At 42.5% G+C, this 12,575-nt stretch overlaps 1 protein-coding gene across 5 annotated transcripts in view; it reads left to right on the top strand.

Moving 5' to 3' along the window:
- The window catches only part of RALY (RALY heterogeneous nuclear ribonucleoprotein), an 81,605-nt gene that overhangs the window by 32,865 nt on the left and 36,165 nt on the right, over positions 1 to 12,575 (top strand). For 4 of the 5 annotated variants that reach the window (XM_061127093.1, XM_061127098.1, XM_061127096.1 and 1 more), the window contains exon 2: positions 2,628 to 2,710. The exons of the other annotated variant lie outside the window; for it this stretch is intronic. The gene's annotated coding sequence lies outside the window, so the exon portion shown is untranslated. The remainder of the gene's footprint in view (positions 1 to 2,627; positions 2,711 to 12,575) is intronic. 5 annotated transcript variants of the gene reach the window in all.

The following is a 12,575-nucleotide window of genomic DNA, read 5'->3' on the forward strand; positions in this document are numbered from 1 at the left end:
GGTGTGCATGTATCTTTTTGAATTAAGAGTTTTCTCTGGCTATATGCCCAGGAGTGGGATCATACAGTAACTGTTTTTAGTTTTTAAGAACCTACATTCTCTTTTCCATAGCCTGCCTAATATTCTTAGTATATTTGAAGGAAGTTGACACAGTCCTGCCCTGGACTACTAGGAGCCCAAGGATAAGATTTGGTCTCTTTCATCCCTGTGTCCTCTATAATCCCCAACCCAGAGTTGTAACCGTGGCTATCTTGACCCAGGAATTGTTTTTTGATTGATTGGATAGAAGACTTGGGGGGGTTTGCAGCTGATAAAAAGAGCTGTTAAGATTTGGCTGGGTCTCCCACCTTCACTCTTCCCCTTTCCTCTCCTGTTACAGTATCATATTGATTCTTAAAAAGTCCTTGTGTTGTAGACAGGATGGGAATTGTATCCCTATTTTGTAATTAAGGAATCTGAGGCTCAGATTAAAACCCAGGTCTCTTGTTAGGAGATAGATCCATAATAAGACTAGTAGAAATTTGAACAGAAATCTTAACTGACTAGGTCTTCATTATCTGGAAGCAGTAGGAATATTTACATGAAAGAAACACAGAGGAACTGTTCTGAAGCCTTAGTGGATGGTGAGGACAGAGCTTGATTGTAGTCACAGCCAGAGGTATTTCAAGAACACAACAGAGAGGTGAGGAAGGGTTCAGGATAATTTCACCTAATTGCTAGGCCTTGAAGACTAAGATGAATTTGAATATGAATAAATGAAGAGAGTTGTTCCAGGTGAGACAATAACATGGATAAAAGTATGGTAACTGGAAGGCCCACAGTCATAAGTGATGACCAGACCCGTGGTGTAAGAGTCTAGAGAGTCAGGCTGAGGTGATTGGGAGCCATGCCATTTTTTTGAGCAGGGGAGTGGCATTAGGAACATGAGTCTAAAAGTGTGGGCTCCAATAGATAGGAGTAGAAGGGGCAGGGAAAGACTAGTGAAAGAGAGACCAGGGAAGAGGCTACTCTAACAGCCTGTCCTTGTAATGTCAGTGAATTCTAAGAAGTATTCCAGCAGTGCAGGCAGGGGATAATGAGATCCTGAACCAAGAGGAAGTTGACGCAGCAGGGAATAAAGATGGTTTGGATATAGAGCTGTTAGGGGGAAAAAAAAAAATCTTCAAGGACTTGGGGATGAGGGAAGAAGGGTGAAGAGCCTGATACATTTTGAAGTCTAAATATGTACTTGAGAGAATTGTCACACCATTTGCTGAGCCATGGGGACTGGGAAACGGGAGGAGGGTTCACAGTTTGTTGACATGTTATTTAGTCGGAGGTGCTGATAGTCCTTTCCTGGTACCTCCCACTCCTTAGTGCCTCCACTTCTGCCGCTTGCTTTTGGGCTTTAACCCCAGCCTGCAGAGATCCTTTAGTTCCTTGTGTTCGCTGCTTTGTTCAGACCTGGAGCCCCGTCCCCAGATCCTTCTAGCCAGGTCTTAGAGCAGCTGTCATTCCTTCTCTGAAATAAAATAGTACATGTAAAGTGCTTAACCCAGTACCTAGACTATTTCAAACTGTGCATTAAATGTTAATGATAGTTAAATGACTGTTGTGGTGGTAGAGATTATCATAGCTTTGTGCTCACAGTATCCTCTGGAACTACCTGGCTGAAGGACTCAAGAGTCATTCAACTAGTGTTTAGTAAAAAGCCTGGACTGCAAGTAAATGGAGAATATCCCAGGCTTGGATATAAATGAGGGCTTGAGTCATGTCAGCCAGGACTAGAGCATGCGTTTTCTGTCTTTTTTCTCCTTCTGTTTTTTGAGAAGTGGTATAATGTGTGCTTAAGAAGGCAAGCCCTGGGGGTTGAACTTCTCAGGTTGAAGTCCCAAGTCTGCCATCTATTAGCTGTGTGACTTGGGGCAAATTTACTTAGCATCTCTGTATCTGTTTTCCCTTAGAAAAAGTGAAGAATGTAATATCACACCAGCCTTACAAGAGTTTGTGAAGATTTAATGAGTTAATACAAACAAAGGGTTTACAACAAGGCTTGGCACTGTGCTACTCTTCTCTTTACCCCAGTCATTTCTACCCCACATTCCAAGTAATATATAGGAGTTTCTCTGTCCCTACCCAACAGAGGACAGGGTAAGTAGAGAAACCTAAAGTCAACCTCATAGTGCTTGGAAGTTTGTCCCATCTGGGTTCCAGGTTTTGGAAGCCTGGAGGAACCTCATTCTTTTTATCACTACATTCTAGTTCTGTAGACTTTCTTGTTCCTTAGTGTAACAAGCTTCCTCTTTCCCATTATTGCCTCAGGGCTTTTGTGCTTAAATCCCCTTTCTGAAGCTCTCTTCCCTCTGATCTTTGAAGATCTCACCCCCTTACTTGGGTCTCTGTCTAGTGACTGCTTCTTGGAGAAGTCTTCCTTGACTTTAAAATAGACCTCATTCTCACTCATAGTCATTCTTTTTCCTTGATCTGCTTTATGTTTCTTTGTAGCCCTTAGCACAACCTGAAACTGTTTATTAACCTGTTTTTTGCTATGTTGCAAGACCTGTAAGGGCAGGAACTTCAAATGCATGCATTGACCTAAGCTCAGGCCTGTTCTGAGCAAGACCCTGACGGACTTCTCTCTGTTCTAGGTGAGCCCTCTTCCCTGAGGCAGTTGGTGCTGACGCTGTAACGCAAAAGAAGAACTTGCCGGCTGAGCTCAGTCTTGGTACTGGTGAGTGAGGGTACCTGGGCAAACTTGGGCCAAGAGACAGGCTGACTAGTTTGGGGCTTATTTTTACCATTAGTACAGATAATTTACAGGTAATTACTCTCCTACTCCATGCCTAAGAGACTGTCGTAGGCAGACAGTCTGGGATCACTTGCCATGAATAAAGCAAAAGCACTCTCAATTCCTTCTGGCTTCTGCCTGCTACTTTTTGCTACCTGGTATCCTGAACCTGGCTAAACCCATTCTCCCACAAGCTCTCTTAACATGACTTCATAGCCTTTCATAGACACTCCTGATTTCAGTCTTGAGTGTGACCTACCAAGCCCAGAGTCGATTTCGGGAAATCCTGTGGTTTTATCAGTCCTGCAGAATATGGATCATCAGTAGAGCTGGGGATGGAGTTTTAGAGTGGGGCTTTGTGAAGGGAAAGTCCAGGGAATTTTAGAAGGAAGACTGTAGATGATGAAACAGTAAGGGAAATCAACATATTAAGAATCAATTGTATTATGGATCTCATTTATACTATATAAAATCCCATTTTATAGATGAGGGAGTTGAGGCTTAGAAAACTGAAGTAATACACCCAGGGTTTACACCTGGAAATCCGTAAAGCTGATCTTAGAATCCAGGTCAGTCTGTGAATACCATTGTTCTCTCTGTCTTGGCATGCTTTCCTTGGACTGCTAATCTCCTTGGAATCATGATTTTTCTTATAAAATTCAAGAAGATGGACCTTCTTAAGGGTTCAGGAAGGAGGCCTAGTTATTTGAAAGGCCCAGCAAGGCAGGCAAGAGGTGGGGGTCCCTTCTGAGGCTGGAAGGAAGAACCTCCAAGCACGCGGAGACCCAGGTTTAAATGTGAATGGAAGGAGAAGAAAACATCTGTAACACTTGGGACCCCATGAGCACTTGTGGTAGCATAGACAGGGACCTGGTGAGCTGACTTGTAGTTGGAAAACCTGGGTGTTTATTGTCTCTCAATAGTTACCTTTGGATAATCTGTTTCCCTGTTTTTAAGTTGGAGTGCCTCTATGTACCTTCACGCGTTTATTTTGTGTACACCAACCATATAGGATGTTGTAGAGAATCAAATGAGAAATGCAAGTTGGAAAGCTTTGTGAATTGTAAAAACTGAAGTGAGAGAAGTGAGAAGAAAGCGTTATAGGTATCTCTGGCATCTCAGTCCCTGACCTTTAGCCACCCCACTCCCCAAAGGCAAAAGGGAAGGTTTTGCCTTGGAAATCTACACTGTAAATTTTCTCCCATGCCCTATTCTTCCTTTCCTTCTGCTGTAGGCCCTACTGGAAAAAAGTTGAAAAGTTCCGCAGATTCAGTCTTTCCAGGGCACAGAGACAGAGCCAGGCCGCGTTGGCAGTGCACAAGCTGAGGAGCACAGGTGCAAACACACTGTCACAGCCTGGCTCCAAGTCCACTGCCGGTGCAGACCCTGTGGCTGTTTCAAGGAGTCCATCCCCAGCGTGTGTCTGTGCTCACTGACTGCTTCCATTGGGATATTGCTTCGTTACCTACTGTTATCTTAGACCAGGAGGGCTATTCCTATTTTGGCCCTAGGTTCCCTACCTACTGCCACCCCTCACTACTGTTACTGAAAAACTCATGTATACTGTAGCCTCATATCCTATCAGAGGCCGTGACCATTTCACTTTTCCCACCATTTCTCTTGCCCTTGGCCAGTGATACAGGTCTTCATACTCTCTTCGTACCCTGTAGTCGTACTCTGTAGTAAGGGACATTCTGTTCTTCCGCTGCCTGCCTGAGGGTGCACAGAGGGATCTGTGCCCCAACCTGAGGCTCCTGGAAATCCACATTGGCCAGCCTTCCCTCCTTTTCTAAATCTCCAGACACTTGCTGTCATCTCTTTTTGTCTTGGTTAATCTAATGTTCTTTAGCTTCTGGCCTTCCATGGCCTGGGCATCAAGCTTGGGTTTTACTGTTCTTAGGACAACTGCCCTGCGAAGTAGTTCCATTGTTGATTCTTTTCAAATATGAATGGTTCCATGTAAAAAACTGTATAATATACTGATACTCACATAGTAGCTTATTTATCTAACATCCTCAATTTTCCAGAATCCTGCTAAAAAACAAAAGGTAGCAAAGCGTTGTCATCCTTAAGACCTTGCACAGTGCTAATTTATTCATATTTTTATGTGTTGTTGTAACAAGCTTAACAATCTGGTTTCTAAACCCCCAGAATATTAAGAACAGGGCATATAAAGGGGAGGAGGAGCTGCTATATTAGCAGCAGCTAGAGGTGAGAGCTGAAAGCCAACTGTAAGGGAGAGGTAAAAGAAGAATGATAAGACAGAGAAGTTAAAATGGGTATGAAGGCCGTACTTTAAGGGCAACAGCCCTGTAGGCATCTGTACACTTCAGTAAGGTAGGGCTAGGTAATTTTTAAGATAGTTCTTAAAGGCCAGTAGTATCAAAGAATGTTTAATTATTTGCAGTGTCTGCTATAGTATCAGATGCTATATTGAATGCTGTACATAAATTGATTTCATTTTCATCACACCTTGAAAGGCAAGTGGTGATATTCTCATTTTATAAATTATGGAGACTTAGAGATGGACACACAGGCAGTGACTGGAAGAGCTAATAAACTTAGAATTTAGAAGAATCTGGCTCTAAAAAGCCAAGTTTTTTCTATTATTCTGCACTGACTCTTCAGCTGTGGCCTAAAACCCCAGTCCTCCTCAGCCTCTTGGGACAGTGTTTCCCCCAGCCCCCTGGCCCCAACCCCTGCCTTTATTCATTCTCTTAAATATGGATTTCTTTTCCTTTTAAAGATATCCATTCATTCAGTGCCTATTTATTGAGTGTCCTCTATGTGCCAGGCACAGTTTTAAGTGTTTGAAATGTAGCAATGAAGAAAATAGTTTTCTCTCCTGTAGCCTAAATTCTAGTGGAATATAAACAAATGAATATGTATGAAGAGAAATAAAGCAGGAAAAGGGAATAGGGAGGGACCATGTGATGAAAGAAGGCCTCCATGAGAAAATAAAATCTGTACAGAAATATGTACAAGATGAAGTAGTGTGAGCTGTGTGTATATCTTGGGGAATAACATGCCAGGCATAGAGTTCAATAAGTTTGGAGGCCCTAAAACAGGAGCATGCTTAATGTTTTGAGGAACAAAGGAGGTCAGTGTAGCTAGAGATGAATTGAGCAATAGAAGGAGTGGATTATGGAGAAGTCACAAGGGTAGACAAGGACTCAGATCACGTGGGACTTTATTCTTAGTGAAATAGGAAGCCGCTGGGCAGTTTTGAGTAGATGAATGACATAACGTAACATCCATTAAAAAAAAAATCCCTCTGCATGATTGTAATGGCCAGGACCTCCAATATGTTGTTGAACAGAATTGGTGAAAACAGACACTCTTACCTTGTTCCCGGTTTTAAAGAGAAGGGATTCAGTCTTTCTGAGTACTTAAGTGTGATACCAATAAGTATGATGTTTGCTGCAGGGCTTTTTGGTAGACTTCTATTTATCAGGCTAAGTAAGTTCTCTATTTCTAGTTTATTCAGAGGTTTTATTATGGATGGATGTTGAATTTTGTTTGTGTGGTTTTTTTTATCCTTTATTCTACTAACATGGCACTATGATAATTGATTTTTGGATATTAAACCAACATGATTCCTAGAATGAATCCCACTTGGCTATAGTACATAATCCTTTTTGTATGATGTTGGGTTTGGTTTACTAATATTTTGTTAAAGATTTTTGCCTGTATTCATGAGAGATGTTGGTCACTAGTTTTCTTGTTATATCTTTGGTTTTAGTGTCAGGGTAATACTGGTCTCTTAGGCTGGAGAGTCTTCCCTCTGTTTTCTGGGAGAGTTTGTGAAGGATTGTGATTTCTTTTTTGAGTTTTTAAAAAATATATTTCTTATTTTAATTATTTTTGGCTGCGCTGGATCTTTGTTGTTGCAGTTGGTCCTTCTCTAGTTGTGGTGCACGGGCTTCTTTCTCACTGTGGTGGCTTCCCTCTTTCTGGAGCATGGGCTTTAGGCACGTGGGCTCAGTAGTTAAGGCTTATGGGCTTAGTGGCCCTGAGGTGTGTGGAATCTTTCTGAACCAGGTACTGAACTCAAGTTCCCTGCATTGACAGGCAGATTCTTAACCACTGGACCACCAGCGCGAAGTCTTTGTTTTTAAATGTTTGATAGAATTCACCACTGAAGCCATGTGGACCTGAACTTTTCTCTGTTGGAAGAGTCTTAATTACTAATTCAAAAATTCTCATAATAGGTCTACTCAGATGTACTGTTTTGTTTTTTTTTTCTCTTTTGAGTCGATAATTTGTGTGTGTCTAGGAATTTGTCTCCTTCATCTAAGTTGTTTAATTTTGTGGCTTAAAGTTGTTCATAGTATTGCCTTATAATCTTTTTAAACTCTAGAAGGTCAGTAGTGATCATACTTTTAGTAGTAATAACCCTTTTTTCATTCCTGATTTTGGCAATTTGTATTTTCTCTGTTTTTCTCTTGGTCAGCCTTGCTGAAGGTTTAATTTTGTTGATTTTTTCAAAGAACCAGCTTTTGGTTTCATTGTTTTTCTATTCCACTGAGCTCTTTCTTTAATATTTGTTTTTCCTAACTTTAACTTGGTTTGCATTTAGTTTGTTCTTTTTCTAGTTTCTCAAGTCTTAGGTTACTTTTTTAAGGCACTCGCATCCGAAATGAAACTCCCCTTCAGGCATGACTGACCTGCGGACTATCACATGCTCCTGAGTAGTAGTCTCTGGAGAACTATCTGGAGCTTCAGGGAGGGCCTGACCCAGGCACAGTGGGGGAGACAAGTGGTCCGCAGTGTTGCGCCACCAGTAGGAAGGGGGCTAGGGCTTAACCCGAAGCACAGAGCAGCCTGGATCCTGCCTGCCTCAGGTGCCCCACCACCACCTGAGATTTGTGTGGGTGGGCCTGAGATTCCTCACCCTCATACAAAGGCTATGTGCCCCCATGCTGACTGGAGCAGGCCTGAGATGGGGACAGTTTAGTTGGTAGTGAGGTGATACATGGAAAACCAAGCTTTCTTCACTTTCCTAGGAGATTTTGCCTGATACAGAGCTAGAGGAGACCACTGCCCACCTCACAGACTTCAGAGACAGATGGCTTTGGAGGCCTTACCGAGTTCCTGTTAATGACAGATTCTAAGCAGAAATTTGAGTGCATCAAAGAAATAAGGCTTAAAGGCAGATACCAAATAAGTACAGTTACAAATAAGGGTACTCATTTGTGGCCTTTAAAAGTTTCCTCAATGTTCAGTTCAGTTCAGCTGAGTCACTCAGTTGTGTCCAACTCTTTGCGACCCCATGGACTGCAGCATGCCAGGCTTCTCTCTCCGTTGCCAACTCCCGGAGTTAACTCAAACTCATGTCCATTGAGTTGGTGATGCCATCCAACCATCTTATCCTCTGTTGTCCCCTTCTCCCGCCTTCAGTTTTTGCCAGCATCTGGGTCTTTTCAAATGAGTCAGTTTTTTTCACATCAGGTGGCCAAAGTATTGGAGCTTCCGATTCAACTTCAGTCCTTTCAATGAATATTGAGGACTGATTTCCCTTAGGATTGACTGGTTGGATCTCCTTGCAGTCCAAGGGACTCTAAAGAGTCTTCTTCAACACCACAGTTTCAAAGCATCAATTCTTAGGCGCTTAGCTTTCTTTATAATAAGTCCAACTCTCACATCCATACATGACTACTGGAAGAACCATAGCCTTGACTAGAAGGACCTTTGTTGGCAAAGTAATGTCTCTGCTTTTTAATATGCTGTCTAGGTTGGTCATAACTTTTCTTCCAAGGAGTAAGCATCTTTTAATTTCATGGCTACAGTCACCGTCTGCAGTGATTTTGGAGCCCAAGAAAATAAGGTCTGTCACTGTTTTCCGCTATTTCCCCATCTATTTGCCATGAAGTGATGGGACCAGATGCCATGATCTTAGTTTTCTGAATGTTGAGCTTTAAGCCAACTTTTTCACTTTCCTCTTTGACTTTCATCAAGAGGCTCTTTAGTTCTTCACTTTCTGCCATAAGGGTGATGTCGTCTGCATATCTGAGCTTATTGATATTTCTCCCTGCAGTCTTGATTCCTGGAGGAAGCTTGTGCTTCCTCCATCGCAGCGTTTCTCATGATGTACTCTGCATATAAGTTAAATAAACAGGGTGACAATATACAGCCTTGACATACTTCTTTCCCTATTTGGAACCAGTCTGTTGTTCCATGTCCAGTTCTAACTGCTGCTTCCTGACCTGCATACAGATTTCTCAAGAGGCAGGTCAGATGGTCTGGGATTCCCATCTCTTGAAGAATTTTCCACAGTTTATTGTGATCCACACAGTCAAAGGCTTTGGCATAGACAATAATGAAGAAATAGATATTTTTTTCTGGAACTCTCTTGCTTTTTCGATGATCCAGAGGATGTTGGCAGTTTGATCTCTGGTTCCTCTGCCTTTTCTAAATCCAGCTTGAATATCTGGAAGTTCATGGTTCACGTACTGTTGAAGCCTGCTTGGAGAATTTTGAGCATTACTAGCGTGTGAGATGAGTGCAGTTGTGCAGTAGTTTGAGCTTTCTTTGGCATTGCCTTTCTTTGGGACTGGAATGAAAACTGACCTTTTCCAGTCCTGTGGCCACTGCTGAATTTTCCAAATTTGCTGGCATATTGAGTGCAGCACTTTCACAGCATCACAGCATCGTCTTTTAGAATTTGAAATAGCTCAACTGGAATTCCATCACCTCTACTAGCTTTGTTCATAATGATGCTTCCTTAGGCCCACTTGACTTCACATTCCAGGATGTCTGGCTCTGGGTGAGTTATCATACCATCATCATACCATCGTGGTTATCTGGGTTGGGAAGATGTTTTTTGTATAGTTCTTCTATGTATTCTTGCCACCTCTTCTTTATGTCTTCTGCTTCTGTTAGGTCGATACCATTACTGTCCTTTATTGAGCCCATCTTCGCATGAAATGTTCCCTTGGTATCTCTAATTTTCTTGAAGAGACCTCTAGTCTTTCCCTGTCGTTTTCCTCTATTTCTTTGCATTGATCACTGAGGAAGGCTTTCTTATCTCTCCTTGCTATTCTTTGGAACTCTGCATTCAAATGGGTATATCTTTCCTTTTCTCCTTTGCTTTTTGCTTCTCTTCTTTTCACAACTATTTGTATGGCCTCTTCAGACAGCCGTTTTGCTATTTTGCATTTCTTTTTCTTGGGGATGGTCTTGATCCCTATCTCCTGTACAATGTCACGAACCTCCGTCCATAGTTCATCAGGCACTCTGTCTATCAGATCTAATCCCTTGAATCTATTTCTCACGTCTCGTCTGTAGACATGAAATAACAATTTCTATCCAGCAGCTGTGAAAGACGCATTTCAAATAAGTGCAGTATGAAACTGTTAGATACTGTATGCATGTAAGGGACTATTAATGTTAGTAACTATGGTCCTAGGGACTGGGACAGTCTGAGAAGGGGCAGGAGCAGTGGCAGTGCGCTTCAGGGTGTGGGTCATGAACGGCTGACCAAAGTGGACTTTGTAGCTTAATGTAAGGCAGGGGTTCATTGTCTGCCAGTGTAGTCATCCGATGGCTTCCAGGGGTTTCTGTGGAGAAACTCTGAGGGAAGCCCCCAGAGCAGTTCAGCTTAGAAGCAGTTGTCCCTGTTCTCTCCCCACCCAGGAATTTTGCCCACATTTTATTACCTTGGTTCCAGAGGCAGCTGGTTTTCTTGAGGGTTACTGTCATAGGAAACAAAAAGGTCAAGCTCACTTAGAGGGAAGGAGTAGTATGCAAAAGACTCTGGGTCCTGTTAGGCCCTGTGTCCCCCTCCTTCCCCAATTTTCATTAAGATTAAAGAGGATCTTTCTGTCCCGCTGGAGCAACAAACTTGACAGAGGAGGGGCTGGCAGCTCCTAGAGGGAAGTTTTAAGGCCATTGACTGTGGCGGAGAGGTAGGATCTGAGCTTGAAAATAAGGCCAAGAGATCAGAAACTCAAACCGGGAAATCATAAATCAGGAAGCCAAGGTCCATCAGCAGATGTGATGCTGGAATCATGAGATGAGTAGGACATGGAAAAAGGGGACTTATTATTTAATGGGGCAGATATGGAAAAAAGCCCCAAAACTATTCTACAAAAGATCACATTAACAGAAAAGCAGAAATTGCTTCTTTTGAACTATCCATTATTTTGTGTTATCTGGGTCTCTACTGTTACCCTCTACCTTCATTTCCCTCTCCACCCCCCAATTAGTATAATATGTCAAGAGTTATTTTACTTAAGTGCGTAGGGCAAGAGACAGCATTATCTACATTACAACTGATCTTCAGGAAGTTTAATTAACTGCATCTTTACCACCATTGTAAATCTTGAAAATCTCAGGCCACATGCTGCTGGGGAAAGAGAGGAAGCTATAAAGCCAAAGATTTGAATTTGCTTGGACATTCATTTCCTGTGTGACTAACCTCTCTGAGCTGTAGTTTCCTCCTCTGCAAAATGGGAGGAATGCCTATACAGTTATTGTGGTGCTAATAGGAGATGATGAGAAAATGCCTGGCTTGGATTGGTGTTCAGCCACTGGTGGTTGGAATAAATTCTGATATCATGTGTTCAGTGTCAGATTGTAGTAGAAGGTGAGTATTGTGACCCAGGCTCTTAAGTCTTCTACTAACTCAACCTTGCGGAAGTATTTGATATCTCTGAACCTCAGTTTCCTCAGCTCCAAAAAGAGGGAATGAAGCAGAAAGGTGTTCCATAATTGCTGGTGTATCTCTTCCAGTTCTGTGCCTCCAAAGGCACTTGGTCTGTGGTTCAAAAAAGGAGTCGGGGGTGAGGCAAAAGAGGAGGCTCACCTTCAGTCCTGCTTAAGGCTTCAACAGGGACAGTTAGAAAGAGTCCTTATCTAAGTATGATGAGAAGTGTCTGGGAGTTGGCTGCAGGGGCAGTAGCCTATCTCTCAACATTTGGCGGTCGGGGGACGGGGAAGGAGAAAACAATGATAAAATCAGAATGGCCTGGAAGGTTGGAGACTGAGTCATTATCGAGTATGAGAGAGACCATGAGGCACAGAGCCCAGCTTGTGCTCTAGTACCTGCTTTCTGGGTGATGTTGCCAGTAAAGCTGTTTCTCTTTTTTTAGCCTCCATATCCCCATCTCTAAAATGAATTAGGCAGTGTATTCTCCACGGGCCTCTTAGGATTTCCTAAAATTTCATCATCCACTCTTTCCTGGCTCTCATGTTGGTTTGTATCCAGCTTGTGCCCTTGGTGTTGAGGATTTCATTTACAGAAGGCTTCTTAACTTGCCAGGCTAGCACTAGAGTAATATTTAGAAAGCTCTTGAAACCACTGTTTCAAGCCACTATGAATCATACAACTTTCAAGTCCAGAAATGCCTTGGTCCACCTGGTCTGACCCCCTTATTTAACACTGAAAGATGATGCAATAGAGTAGAAAGACTACTAAGGGACTTCCCTGACTGTTCAGTGGTTGAGATGCCGCATTCCCAATGCAGGGGGCATGAGTTTGATTTCTTGTTGGGCAGCTGAAATCCTGCTTGCTGGCTTTGACTCCCTGCTTTGACAGCAGACCTTGAATTCAAATTCCTGCCAGTAATTAACTTAATCTCTCTGAGCCATAGTATCATCTGAAAATGAGGATAGTGATAATAGCACATAAAGAATTGTTGTTATTTGGAAAAGAAAAAAATTGAGGCCTGAGAGATGGTATCACCTGCTCAGAGTCAAGCTCAAACCAGAATCTCTGTCTCTTGTCCAGGGTTTTCTTGTCCTCTAGAGCCAAGGTCAGCTACGTATGTAGTAGCAAAGATTGGAACTGAAAGCATGTCAGTTTTCT

This window comes from Dama dama, chromosome 23 (assembly GCF_033118175.1).
Source record: "Dama dama isolate Ldn47 chromosome 23, ASM3311817v1, whole genome shotgun sequence".
In the NCBI taxonomy this organism is placed as follows: Eukaryota; Metazoa; Chordata; class Mammalia; order Artiodactyla; family Cervidae; genus Dama; species Dama dama.